Source organism: Danio rerio, chromosome 10 (assembly GCF_049306965.1).
Source record: "Danio rerio strain Tuebingen ecotype United States chromosome 10, GRCz12tu, whole genome shotgun sequence".
In the NCBI taxonomy this organism is placed as follows: domain Eukaryota; kingdom Metazoa; phylum Chordata; class Actinopteri; order Cypriniformes; family Danionidae; genus Danio; species Danio rerio.
The window spans coordinates 15,741,976-15,752,500 of NC_133185.1; the positions used below are offsets into that span (position 1 = coordinate 15,741,976).

The 10,525-nt window shown below is 36.4% G+C and overlaps 1 protein-coding gene across 1 annotated transcript in view; it reads right to left on the reverse strand.

Annotated features, from left to right (window-relative positions):
• Positions 1-10,525, reverse strand: part of cntfr (ciliary neurotrophic factor receptor) — a 313,919-nt gene that overhangs the window by 82,270 nt on the left and 221,124 nt on the right. The window lies entirely within an intron of this gene.

The following is a 10,525-nucleotide window of genomic DNA, read 5'->3' on the forward strand; positions in this document are numbered from 1 at the left end:
TTGTGGGTGTCTATTCCTGCTACTGCAAGATTGTCACATTGAGTATGTTTACATGGACACCAATAATCAGATTTTTGATTAATACTATACTCTGATTAAGAGTTTACCATGTAAATCGATTGTCCTTTTGATGAATTTAGTCCTATATATGAACTAAACAAAATCTAATTAAGACACATGTAATATGCCAATTTTAGCCACATTGTTGAAGTGCAATACAGACATGTAAATACCTTAATCAAACTATTACAATGGTTTAAGATTTTGTGACAGGATAGTCTATACACACGGGGCTGTTTGACATTATTCTCTGCACCTACTGAGTCAGTGAAGGACCACCGACAACTGCATCATGAAATGCGGAGGATTTTTATTTCCCATACAGCCTGCAGTATCAAATTCCATTAAAACAAACTCTTCCAGCAGTTTATACTCGCATCCAATATCTCGCTTGTCATAGGGGTTTAATTGAAATGTTCCTGAATGAAAGTGAAAGTGCCAAACTGTAGCTGAAGTGAACAAATTAAAAACGAAGAACACCCTACATTACAAGGAAATGTGGATAGTGTGGTGACACAATGACGTTAATCAAATTATGCAATAACATGTGAAACTGGATCATAAAAAGAACATTTCAAAAGCAACTCATGTAAACACCTTACTAATATAATTGTCTTATCAAAATTAAGCCAAATAAAATGATTACTGATGTTCATGTAAACATATAGTCAATGTCTAACACACTTAACTGTACTTTCTAGTAGCTATAAAGTTCTTAATTAGCTGGTTCAGGTATGGTTAATCAGAACAGCAGTTAAACTCAGCAAGATAGTGACAAGGGATGGGTACCGAAACTCAGTACTTCGGTACTATCGGTATCGGTTCTACATTATAAAAGACCGAAGTATCGATAAACTCTGATGTTAATACTGCTGCTATCTGGATATTTATTGCTGTATAAACATCATTTACAGTAGCATAATTTAACTGACCAACCTTTTCTAATTTGTGATATTTCATATTCATCGGCACAGTTGGCAATGTTACATGAGTAATGTTCATGTTTTATGGCGAGCGCGTCAGTAAAAGCCTCCACAGTTTTGGCTGCACAGGTGCACTCAGTGGAGGCTTGCCAAACGGATTGTATTTCCAGAGTGAACAGTGACAATGCTAGTTGAGACACCGCAACAAGTTGTTTTCTGGTATAAGTGGAAACGCAAGCAATCTGACCAAATGAAAGTATATCTTTCAGAAGTGCAATAAGTGCAGTAAGACAAATAAAACGTTTTTGACTCCCTAGCTACTACAGTAATGTTACATCATCTACATCATTGTGCCAGCAGTCAATCACCTAAATTAGTATATTATTAATAGTTAAATAAACACACACTTTCAAAGTGATGGGTTGCAGCTGGAAGGGCATCCGTTGCATAAAACATATGCTGGATAAGTTGGCGGTTCATTCCCGCTGTGGCGACCCCAGATTAATAGAGGGACTAAGTCGAATAGAAAATGAATGAATGAATCGATAAACACACACATTTGGTTATAATGAAAACAGTGTAAATATTTCTGCAGTAGCCTAAACAAATCTTAAACATTAAAAATGTTTTTACATCAGCTGTATTGACAAATATAGCATATGAATAGCCTAATACAAAAACTATGCTTAATAAGAAAATATTTATTTGTTTTACAATTATTTGTTGTTTTATTTAACATAAAAAAGTAAAAATACAATAAAGTGTTGTTAATTTCAGTCAATTATTTTTTTTCGTAAAAAAAAAGAAAAAAAAACACTACAAAATGTACTGATAAGACAACCGTTAAAGTACCGAACAGATAAGTGGTATTGATAAAAGTAGTAATGCTGTTAAAACCTTAACGATACCCATCCCTAATAGTGACATTCCAGAAATAGGGTTGGACACCTGCTGTAGACAATACACATATTTAAATAATTGAGTTATGCTATTTTTTTTATTTTAATTTTTTCATCTGGGCATTTAGTAACCACCAAGAATGCCCGGGAAAGCATACTGTAACACCGTTTTTGCTAACCAGAATTACTACACTAAACTTTTTAATATAATGACAAGAACAAACTTAAAGTAGCACTCCACTTTTTATTCAAATTCAACAAAGAGTTTGGGTAATTTAAAGCTTAACTCGTTTTTAGTTAGACAGTGTAGCAAGTTTGACATAAAATGAAAAGCTGCTAGAGTTAAGCTTTTAATAGAACAATTATCAAAACACTTGTTTAACAATTTATGGAGCAAGATGCTATTGGTCTGATCCTTTTTCTAATTATGTTAAACTAAGCTAAAAGTGCTCCCACGAGACCAAAAAAATGGTGGATCAGTGTGAATGGGTGCACAGATATATAAATTTGCATTTGCAGACAGACAGTTTGGTATACTTATCAAAGTTATTCATTTTCGGCCTCAAAAATTTAAATTTAAATTTAAATAAATGTTAACTTTTTTAGTCTTATGCCTTACTCAGAATATAAAAAATACATATGAATATTTTTCATAGGGCTATTTTTCATTTAGATCATTTACTTTATTTTTTACTAGTGGAATGTGAGGAGACTTTCAACCAGTACAGCAAGAATGTTTCTGAAGACGATCACCTACTGCACCTTTAAGCGATGAAGAATCATGTACAAATCGAGTACTAATTTATCTCAATGTGAGTTACCTAAAATTAGCAGTGTGGGAAATTGAGGACACAGGAGATAGTGGAACACTTGTTAAAAGAGAGGAGGAGTCTGGAGCATGATGCGTTTGACCTGACATTCCAATCATGTGCTGCTACCTCAGTGCTTAGACAGTTTCTCCTCAGGAGGTGCATTCCTCCATAGAGTTCAGCCTGCAGGAGGCCTTCCTCACCCTCAGGCCAAATGGGCACACTGACAGCTCATGGACCCTCATCTTTGGCTGCTATAAACACCGGAACCCTCCCCTTTCACTTCCCCACCCTTCCCAAAAGAAAGCACACGGTCATCCGCATAGTGGAAGATCTCAAAGACATTCTCCAAAGAGGCAAAAGCGGCAAAACAAAAGATGGTTGCTTTTTTCTGAGAGAATTTGCAACCTAGCAACACCTCTATTGTTTCCTTTATGCTTTTTTTTTTTTGCTTTCCTCCTTTTTTGTTGGACAGAATGTTGTTGAAGGGACAACAAAGACATATCTCAGCATTCTTCCTCATGTGTGATTTCATCTAAGCTACCGGTGCCAAAAGAACAGCATTAGCAAGAGATGGGGAGAAACCGAACAAAAGTGACACTCAAGCCATCTTAGTAAAAGTAGCTCTTAATAAAAAAAGAGTAGAAAACTAATGGAAAGGCTTAAATAGCAAACATGTAATTTACAAATGTAATGTAAATGTATTATTTAAAAATTTACATTTTTATTATGCTTTTTTTCACGTATTTAAGGTATTTTCACACATACTGTATATTTTTGTTTCTGAACCTTTTGCGTTTCCCCAGTTAGCGCGGTTTGTTTGATATATGTGAATCCAGGAATCGCACTCGGATCCATGCCAAAACAATCGGTCTGAGATTGCCTGAATGATGTGGTATCATCAAAACTCAAAACTGTATAGTGTGGATTGATTGTAGTGAGAAAGCAATGTGATCCTAACCAGGCTGTATATAGTATATTATGAGTATATGAAGAAAGAAGTATTAGTAGGGAGTACGTAATTCCTACTGGTAAATGTGCGTTTAATTTCAAAAACGAAAGTGAACGCATGTTGAACTATTGACGAGAGCTGTTAATCTGTTAAGAAAATTGACAGAACAGTAATCTTGGTTTATCTATTTATTTCTCTCTATAATTTAAAGCCTACAATGCATAATTCCAACCAACGGCTATGTACGATAAAGGCTTACCTCTCATTTATACTTGGTGATGATATCTCAGAGTGTTCATATATTCATTCATTTTCTTTTCAGCTTAGTCCCTTTATTAATCTGGGGTCGCCACAGCAGATTGAATGGGGATGCCTTTGCCACTGCAACTTATCACTGGGAAACAACCATACACACTCATTCACACACATACACTACAGACATTTACCCAATTCACCTGTACTGCAAATCTTTGGACTGTGGGTTAAACCGGAGCACCCGGAGGAAACCCATGGTAATGTGGGGAAAAAATGCAAACTCCACACAATGCCAACTGACCCAGCTGAGGCTTAAACCAGTGACCTTCCTGTTATGAGGCGACAGCACTACCTACTGCACCACAGCATTACCTTGTCTGAGGGTGTCACCATTCAAAATGAAAGCGCAGCTTTTTGCTTATGTCTTTAATCTCAATGCCATTAATTAAAATAAGGTTGCATGACAGCTGACCGGGAATCTGAAAAATAAACTTTCAAACTCTGACTAATGTGACGAGAATTTACTTGCAATGGAATTGTTTTAGCTATTTTGGTCCATTTAGAAACTTTGGCTTGTGAAAGTGAACTGCACCAAAAACAAAGTGCAACACTGTAACAATCTTAATCCCTGTTTCAGAAAAAAAACAAAAAAAAAAAAAAACAAACAATCAATCTACAGGTTTAAAAGCACCCCTAGGCCCAATCCCAATTCTACCCCTTAGCCCTTCTTCTTCCCCATACCCCTCATTTTGCATGTTCATGTTAAGACGTAGGGCTGTCCCAATTCTTTTTAGCTTGATGAGGTAAGGCTAAGGGGAAGGGCTAGGTAGCCTTTTAAACAGATTTTTCAGGACCACACTCGAAACCAAGGGGTACAAAAATTTCCCAGAATTCACCATCTACATTGGCAGCATGGCTGCTCAAGGGAATAAGGAGATGCACAAAGTTTTTATTTTTTATTTTGTATTTTTTGTCATTACTACGAATTTTTAAAACAAACAAGCACATGTTTTAATACATTTTAAAAAGTGTGCGTGTTTTACAATCATGCTTAAAAAAATCTATAATCTCTAATATTAACTCCTGTATAGTATTTCCACAACATACTTTCACATCTGTGACTCGATGACTCTCGAATACCCTGTCAGAAAAGTATAGTTGTTGCAAATGACCGTTTTACACTGTGTCTGGTTTAATGTTAATGTTGTTTTTGTGTGTTTACATGCAGTAGATGAAAATGGCCAAGGTGTAAATCAACAGTACAATGACAATCTTCTTGCCACAGTACATCATTATAACAACATGATGTCATTGCCTTCAGTGATTTCCTGAAGATAAATATTATAAAATAAGACTGGAATAACTACAGCTGTTACCATCATTGATCCCATATGAAGTAAGAGATCGCCATATCATATGATGACGTATGCAGGTGTTGTGGTGGTGTCCCATGTCTTAGGGGGTAAAAATTTAAACCCTTCCCCTTTACACTCTGTTTCAAGGGCCAAGGGGAAGATATAGGCGTACAAAAATAGAATTGGGATTGGGTCCAAGTCTCATTTACCATGCTAAAACCATTCCATCAAAGTAAAACGCTTCATGCAAAGTCATCAAAGTAAAATTGTTTGCTAAATATTGTGCAATTCATCAAATCTTCTGCACCAATAAAAACTGGACTGACTGATATATTGTGAATGCATGAGCAATTATTTTACTTTCCTCAACATTTGCTTTGCATTTAAATGCATAATAAAAGAAAATGCATGGGACTAGCCCTAAAATTTCCCTCCCAAATCTCTGTGATGTCAGTACGTTCAGCAAGATCTCACTTAATGCAACCATAACCCTACAGAGTGCTGTCATATCATATGCAGGCCTCGAAAATGATCTCTTCCAAACTACTTGTACCGAAAGTGAAACTTCAGTACTATTTGTAATAAAAGCTGATAATTGCAGAGGTCAATAAAGAGGTGCAATTTAGCTGTCAGACGAAGTACATTTACTGATGAAAAAAAGTCCTTCTCAGACATCCGGAGTCCTGTTTTTCTATGCTGACACAATTTAAATGAAACATACGAAAACAGTTGCCTTTGACCTTGGCTGCTTATTCTTTAACCCCACTTTAAATCTGAACCGTGCTTGTCACTCAGCGTGCTGAAAGCATCATGTGTGATACGACGACCCCAGGCGCATCAGGTAAACTCTCTCACACTCTCAACAAATCCAGTTGGTCATGCAAAATCCAAAAGGAAAAGCTTCGCTATTGGCCCCCTGTGATGCTGGCTGTCTGCTCCCTAATCTGAGGCCATTAAAAGACCAGCACAATAAAAGGCCTGGTTTCAGGGGTCAGTTGACAAATGTCAAGCCGCCAGGCCACATGAAAGGCGGGTGAGTGAATCCCAGGCGACCACCACTATCATCACTAACTGCTGATCTGTCAAAGCCGGGTTTGAGCCCCCCCTCAATAACATGTCTGGAATGTGGACTATGTGCTCGACAATTGAAAGCAGTGGCAGGAGCAGCACAGGGAATGGGGGTCAAGTTGCATTGAAGGCCTCTACCTGCAAAAAAAGTGCAGATCAGTCAAAGGAAACACCTAACGCTGTCTAGACCAGCAACTAATACACCATCAGACAAATTTGGCAAGTGGTTATTAATCTTGAAGCATGCTGTGGGTGTTTGAAAGCTTGCAGAGCCATAATTATTTGATTTGAGTACAATAAAAAAAACGTTGTCTACTACAACTGGATTTGCAATGATACACACAGGGTTTTATTTTAAATATTTGCTTAAAAGTAGCACTCCATTTATTTAAATAGGGTCATTTTACGACTCATACATATACGCACCACCAGATGCATAATATCATTGCACATTCAGCTAGATGCTAATGGTATAATCCAATAAAATAATCCATGCAAAGCTAAGCTAAAAGTGCTAAGCTAAGCTAAATGGTAAGACTCAATAGTTTAACTCTAGGGGACTTGTAAAATTTACAAAACATTTTTTTTTTTTTCCAAAAACACAGTGTTCCTCAAAAACTTTTAGTTGCTTTACTATAAAACATCTCGCATACATCATTTCAATTATACTTAGGTTGAAAATCAATTATAATAGTTGGTCATTACAGACTTTTATAAGGTGTTTTCTATGTACACTACCTGACAAAAGCCTCTGACAAAAATTACTGCATCCATATATCTCTGCAATGACTCAAATAACTTTTTAATAAAGTCATCTAGAATGGCAAGGAAAGTGTTATTGCAGGACTTCCAGAGTCCATCAAGATTTGTTGGATTCATCTTCAATGCCTCCTCCTTCATATTACCCCAGACATGCTCAATAATGTTCATGTCTGGGGACTAGGCTGGCCAATCCTGGAGCACCTTGACCTTCTTTGCTTTCATGAACTTTGATGTGGAGGCTGATGTATGAGAAGGAGCGCTATCCTGCTAAAGAATTTGCCCTCTCCTGTGGTTTTTAACGTAATGGGCAGCACAAATGTCTTGATAACTCAGGCTGTTGATGTTGCCATCCATTCATTGTCCTTCTTTGACACAGAATGTGACCCCAAACCATGATTTTTCCTTCACCAAACTTGACAGATTTCTGTAAGAATCTTGGGTCCATGCGGGTTTTAATAGGTCTTCTGCAATAATTGTGATGATTGGTATGCACTTTAACAGATGATTCATCTGAAAAATCTACCTTCTGCCACTTTTCTATATGATCAACTAAGATTCAAGTTGCTCTTACAAACTGGGATTGCTGACAAAATGAGTGAGTTTGAGCCACTTGTACATTAAGGTAGCGTTCAGAAAAAACTAAATACCAGTAAAGAAACTTGACACAGAGGAACATAAACAATTTACGGCCAGCTAGTGTTTCAGAAGTGTTATTACAGAGCAACAGAAACAGCACGCAGAAGTATAAATGCACGGCAACACACAGGGCATGGGTCGTGGGTCACGCCAATCACTCGACGCAGAAGTATAAACCATGCTTTAGGGGTGGAGTTAGAGTGCCAATCTCCTTTCAAAAATGGTACAATTTTGCCTAAACTAAATCATATGAATTTGTAAAATTAAGCTACTATTCTGCCAATACATAAAATACATACAGTTGAAGTCAGAATTATTAATTTTCTTTTTAAAAATATTTCCCAAATAATGTTTAATAGAGCAAGGACATTTTTTACAGTATGTCTGATAATATATATATTTTTTTTATTCTGAGGAAAGTCTTATTTTTTATTTCAGCTAGAATAAAAGCAGTTTTTAAATTTTTAAACCCATTTTAAACTCAAAATTATAAGCCCCTTTAAGTATTTTTTTCGATAGTCTACAGAACAAACCATTGATATACAGTAACTTGCCTAAATAGCCTGACCTGCCTAGTTAACCTAATTAAGCCTTTAAATGTCACTTTAAGCTGTATAGAAGTGTCTTAAAAAATGTCTAGTTTGATGATTTACTGTCATCATGGCAAAAATAAAATAAATCTGTTATTAGAAATTAGTTATTAAAACTATTATGTTTAGAAATGTGTTGAAAAAAATCTGCTCTCCATTAAACAGAAGTTGGAAAAAATTAACAGCTGGGCTAATAATTCAGAAGGGTAATAATTCTGACTTCAACTGTTTGTTTTATCGTGAAATAATAAAAAAAAGAACCTCATTAGTGCATTATATTAGTGTATTATAATTATGTTATACTGTACAGCCATCATTATATATTAACCATTAACCACCTTGTTTAATACAATTACCTTGCCTTGATTAATACATCCATATAACATGGATATCATAGAACTTGCCTAATCACTTGTTTTTTTTTTATTAAACAAAACAAAACAAATAAAAAAACAAAACAAAACAAAACAAATAAAAACAAAACAAAACAAAACAAAACAAAACAAAACAAAACAAAAACATTTCTGGTGACTTCAAATTTTGCATCTTCAATTCAAGACTAGGATTTGGGACGGTAGGGTCTTCAAACAGGCAAAGCCATCATCATAAATTAGTCACAGAGCTTGTCCTGTGCAGAAAGTGCCTGGCTGGCATCTTGTCAAGGAACAGCTTTGCTCCATCTGTGCATGCATGCAAATTTATCTTATGCCCCGGAATCTAATCGAAAGTCCAATATAAAAAAAGCCTCATAAATCCTTGACAGAGGTGCTTGAATAGGAGTGAGGCTGAGGTCCACAGCTAGAGACCATCTAAATGAATTGTTCTCTCACAAGTGCTTATAAATCATCAATCTCCTCTGAGTATGTACTCTATGTCATGGATGTACAGGAACTGAGCATAAGCCACAAAAATCTATCCTGGTTCCTTTTTTAAGGACAAAACAAGGCAGCACTTTACTCATGCTGTGTTTTGTCGATGAAACATTTCTACTCTGTACCATATGTTCCGGCGAACTGTCCAGACAGACAGAGCTGTGCAAGTGGGACAGGAAAAAGCTAGTCAGCAATCTTTAGCAAAACAATTTCAAAGCATCACACAAGCTAAATCCACCATGGTACACTGACAATAAATCTAAGAGTAATACACTGTGCAGTGTTAACAGCCCGTGGGGTTAACAATCCATTTAACAGTGAAAGCTGTAGAAAAACATGGGACATACTTTGTTTTAAAAAGGCCCTTTTCGTAGCAAAGGTGCTGTTGTTTTCACTCAACGTGTGTTCAGTCAGGGTGGTCTAGTAATGTAAACTAGCTCTCGACAGTTTCAGATCACTAAAATTCAACTATTTAGCTTACCCATCAAAAGAATAATTTAATATGACATGTTCCTATCATTTTAAAAGCTACAAGAAACAAGTTATTAATAGAACAACTATGGGTTATATGTACAACAACATTCAATTAGCTTAATATGCAACATTCCCTCCAGGTTTACAAAGCAGTTCTTATAACTGCTCATGTTTAAAGCTGAGCTGTTTGATGCTTGAAGACAATCCTTTCGAGAAAAATGAAAGCATTCCTGGAAATCCACAAAACATCTGGGTCAACATTATCACTAGTCATCCCTTTTAGCTTTCCAGGACCAAAACATCTAAACTACATGCACTTGCAATGACAAAAACACGCTGAGGTGATTTTCAAAGGTAGCAACACAAGCTGTACTTTGCAAAGACTAGAGCAGGGACCATCTGTACAGGGGCGGAATACATGAATAATACTTTGAGTCTCTAAACCTCAAGGCAGTAATTTTATATTGAAGCCATTAGCGTGTGGTGGGAATAAATAGCAGTTCCGTTTCCTCAGGCCCTCTCTTGTGCTGTCCCCCTAACCATCCGTTTATTGTTGAGACAAAGGGATGTTTGAGACATTGTGACGTAAGAAAATGTTCTGGTCACTCCTGGGGGAATTCCTAGCATAGGGGTTGGCTTTGTGACCTACATGTAGCTTGAAAGTGAATCCTGACTTGAAATAAAAGAATACTTCACAGTACTAGAAAACAGACACAAGTTGGAGTAGGTACAGTCATTGTGGGTTCTTTTCATATTAGCAACATCATCAGGCAGTTCATCCAAGACTGAAGTCCTATCTAAATGAATAGAGGAACCTTCGAATCTTGAGAACCACTTGCAAATCAGCAACAAAATCTGAAGTGAACCCTC